General features: G+C 36.9%; 1 protein-coding gene across 1 annotated transcript in view; it reads left to right on the top strand.

The window, feature by feature from the left end:
• Positions 1-4,369, top strand: part of LOC104994617 (ribosomal protein S6 kinase alpha-3-like) — a 15,291-nt gene that overhangs the window by 2,553 nt on the left and 8,369 nt on the right. The window lies entirely within an intron of this gene.

The following is a 4,369-nucleotide window of genomic DNA, read 5'->3' as shown; positions in this document are numbered from 1 at the left end:
GATCCGAACACTAGTTTCCCTGTGTGCGCCACACTGGCCTTCACACTGGTTTGTCCATTTGCCTGGAATGCTCTTCCCCCAGATGGTTGACTCCCTCAACTCCTTCAGGAAATAGCGTCTTTTCAGTAAAGCCTGCCCTGGTGTTTTTATTTCAGATTGCAAGGCCTTCTTTCCATCCATGCACTTCTGATCCCTCTTATCCAACTTAATATCTTTTTTCCACAGTATGTATCATGTTCTAAGATGAACTTACTATAACTACTATTACTAGTAGTAATACTACTACTACTTATTATTATTAGGTCTCTCCCAGAACAGCAAAGATTTTGTTCTGTTTCATTTATCATATGTCTCAGACAATTAGAAGAGTGCCTGGCATGTATTAGGTGTTCAATAAATAAATGTTTAAATGGATGAATGAATTAATTCCCATTCATAAGTTGAGAGTATTGAACACCTAGGCTGGAGTGCCAAGTGTCTGAAAGTGCGGGGAATGTAGATGAAGGATACAGGATTGTGATGTAGACCAGCTGCCAGCCTCACAATTTTATCTACAAGTACACCTTTATCAAATAAATGTGGACTTTGTAAAAATAAAAATATGAAATTTGTTACAACTTTTTTTAAATACGCAAGCTAAGTTTTTGTGATAATGAATGGGCAGCTACTGCTGCTGCTAAGTCGCTTCAGTCATGTCCGACTCTGTGTGACCCCATAGGCGGCAGCCCACCAGGCTCCCCAGTCCCTGGGATTCTCCAGGCAAGAACACTGGAGTGGGTTGCCATTTGCTTCTCCAATGCATGAAAGTGAAGTCGTTTAGTCGTGTCCAACTCTTGCTTTCCCATGGACTGCAGCCTACCAGGCTCCTCTGCCCATGGGATTTTCCAGGCAAGAGTACTGGAGTGGGGTGCCATTGCCTTCTCCAATGAATGGGCAGATATCCATATATCAGTTAAAGTGCAGTTGTGCTAGAAAATGTAAAAATGTGAGCCTCACAGAAAAATTATAATGGTTATAATGTATAGTTCTCCTCTACCTCATTGACAAAATTCTTTTCCCATAAAATTATAGTTGCTTCACTGTATACTTAAAGGCAAAAACACAATTTTACAAACTATCAAGCTGTAATTCTATGTTTTCCTATGACAGATTGATTTCAGTAACAGTTGATTTAGTGACATAAAGATAGGTTTGTCACATGTGAATGTCAGTCTGTCCTTGGTTATCTATATCTTCAGAAATTTGATATTCTTCCCTGCATCTATCTCATTGGATTCCAAATATGAGCTGGAAGAGCACGCTGTTGCTTTCCTATCTGTTATCCAAGATTGCCCAAGCATTAGTATAACGTCCTAATTGAACCTCAAGTTCATTTCTGAAATATTCATGGTCCAATAACTTGGAAAGACTCTAACATAAAGCACAATTTGGGAATCAAGATACCAACCAAGGATATCATGCCTATTATGCTACTGTGACTTCACTTATACGTAAAAGTAGATAGAAAATGGTTTACTGATATGATTAGTAAAAATTTCAACTGGGAAGGAAAAGAAAAATGTGTTGGGAATAGAACAGTGGCAAGGTTTTGGAACTTGAGCCATAGACATTGATCTTTTCTCTCTACCCCCAAGGACAATTTTTATATTCTCTGCACTCCCAATTTAGAAAAAAAATTTTAAAAGTCTAATATCCTCAAAATGATTGCATCCATTTTGGAGAGGATGTGGTAGGGGAGTGGAGGAAAGTGCTGTTTAAAAAAAGAAGCTGAGAAAAGAAGGATTTGAAGATTTATTTTAAAACAAGATTTACCATAATAGAAACTTTGGTATGAAGGTGGGAAAATAAAGTCAAGGATGTCTCTCAGAAAAGAGACAGAAACCAGGAGAAAAAAAGATGAGAATTAAATTCCAGACATACAATGTCCAATTGATAGAGTTGTTGTAAAAAGAGAAACCCTGAAGAGTAGTTGGAAGGAATTTATCAAAGAAATGTTAGAATTCCACCAGAGTTAAAAAATTCAAGTCTTTAGATTATAAAGGTTTACCAAGCATCTAGCATTCTGAAGGAGAGGAGACCATTTTTATCTCACTTAGTGTGGAATTTCAGAAATACAAAAACAGAGAAAATTCTTAAAACTTCCAGAAAGAAAAAGCAGGTCACGTACTAAAAAGTGTGTATCAGACTAGCATCAGCAGCAGCGCTGACTGCTAGAAGGCAGTGGACGAATGGCGCCAACATTCTTGGGCAAGGTTGTTTTTATTCTAAAATTTGGTAGGAAGCCAAACTATACAAATGTGAAGACAAAATAAAGACGTTTTCAGATGTGCGAGATCCAGAAAGTTTTCTTCCACATCACTTTTCTTAGGAAGTTAGAAGGGAGTGATCTAAGAAAGAGAGAAACGTGGGAAACTGAAAATAGTAAATTCAACCAGGAAAGCACTGACGATACATCCCGAGATAATACCTATGCAGCAAGGTCTAGAGAACGACCCTTCCTGAGGGAAGGTAAGAAAGGCTCTCAGAAGAATAGAAAGTATGATTAAAAGCTAAGATTTCAAGTCCCCTTGAATTGTCCCAGAAGTCACTGTTAGGGACCGTATGAAAGGAAATTTAATAAACCTCCTAGCCTTCGTTTGAACAATGTATTGTCATGAAAATGCTGCTGCTTGTATAGGCATTCAGCTTTTAGAATCAGGCTTTGGGGAGAGCAAGAAGAATTTGGTAGTGGTTACAAGAGAGGATGTTAATTTTCTTAATATTAAATTAAATATTAATACAGCCTTAAATATTAATACAAAGAAGCTATCAGCAGGTGGGGGGTAATTTGAGGAAAAGAATGTATGGGCACTATTACCCTCCTACAAAGTGAAGAGTTAGGATCCTGTCTAAAACTTATCAAAAAAACGATAGGGTTTTGTGAAAATAATTATCAGATAGTAGGGAAGAAGATGATGGATGGCAGGGGCATATAAGTAAGTCCTTCATCTTATTTTTAAATCAGTAGGCATTGTCATAAAGTTAATAAACTAAAAAATTATCAAAGTTAGTGCAGAAAGAATTAGATTTTTTTTTTAAAGCTTAGGTATGGCAGTGAGAAGAGACTTGCTTTTCATCTTAAACTATTCTGCCACTATTTGATTTGTTACCCATGTGTAAGTATTACTTAGATTTTAAAGACAAAAAATTTAGGAAACAGGAAATAACCCAGCTTGACAAAAGACTTTATAAGGGAATGTTGGGAAATAATGCCAGAAAAAGCAGTTGAGACCATGTTGCAGAGGACCTCCAGTGCCAAGGTGAAGCAGCGCATTTAATTTGGGAAAACTTGGAGAAGTTTTTGAGCAGTTGGTCATGTAACTGGAGCATCTACTTTCAGAAAATGAATTTGTCAGGAGGATGAATTGGAGTGGCAGTGGCAAAAAGGGGCATGATGAGTGACCAAGCTAGTTTCAGTTTCCTACAGGAAAGGTAATGACGGATTATATCTAGACAGCGTTACTAGAAATAGAATGAAAGGTATTCCCAGTACTGTGCTTAATACATAGTAGGTGCTTAGTGCGGTTATTCAAAGGAAAGGAAGGGTAGTCATCAAAAATGAAATCTTTCTTGAATAGTAACTGCTGTTTATTGTGAGATCCATGGCCTGATTGTAGCTCACACTGTGGAATGAGGCTTGATTCTGAATGCCTGTGACAATGCAGAACGGTTATAATCAGTAATCCTTCCCTGCCTGTGTTGCATTTTTATTTGTGACAGATAATTGTAGTGGGTATTTGCTATGAAATATAAGATGAAAAAATGTTGCAGCCTAATAAATTACATCCCACTTAACCCAAGGAAAAAAGTGCTAAAATATACAGCGTATGATAATAGTCTGTGACAAGCTTATGTTTCTCGTTTTGTTGGGTTTTGTTTTATTGTAGTTTTGGGCTGATTTTTATGTGTCTTGATTAAATAAGGTGTATTTAATCTTCTGATCTCAGGGTAAATAAATAATTGAAATTATATGTATACTTATATGTACTTTCAGCCTTTCTCTTCTGACACCTTCTCTCAAATATAGTAAAACCACCACCATCTTTAACTATCCTTTTCTTAACTCTAAGATGAAGAGTTCCATCTACTGTTCCATCATGCTGGAAAGACACTTTTTTTTCTGTCTAATCCTCCATCCAAATGTTAAATATTTTTTGATGTTGTGTTTTAGAGATATCCCTTTCTCCCCTCTCAGATCTCAGGTTGTCCTAGAAACAGGAAGTAACTTAGATATTTCAAACACAATAAATTTCAGCATGCTAATTCAGATGGCCTTGCTGAGGGTAGAAATTTCCACATTTACTTTGGAATATGTTTCAACCCCTCTCCC

The sequence above is a fragment of the Bison bison genome, unplaced genomic scaffold (genome assembly GCF_000754665.1).
Source record: "Bison bison bison isolate TAMUID 2011002044 unplaced genomic scaffold, Bison_UMD1.0 scf7180017849907, whole genome shotgun sequence".
Lineage (NCBI taxonomy): Eukaryota > Metazoa > Chordata > Mammalia > Artiodactyla > Bovidae > Bison > Bison bison.
This window is presented reverse-complemented; position numbering and strand designations above follow the sequence as displayed.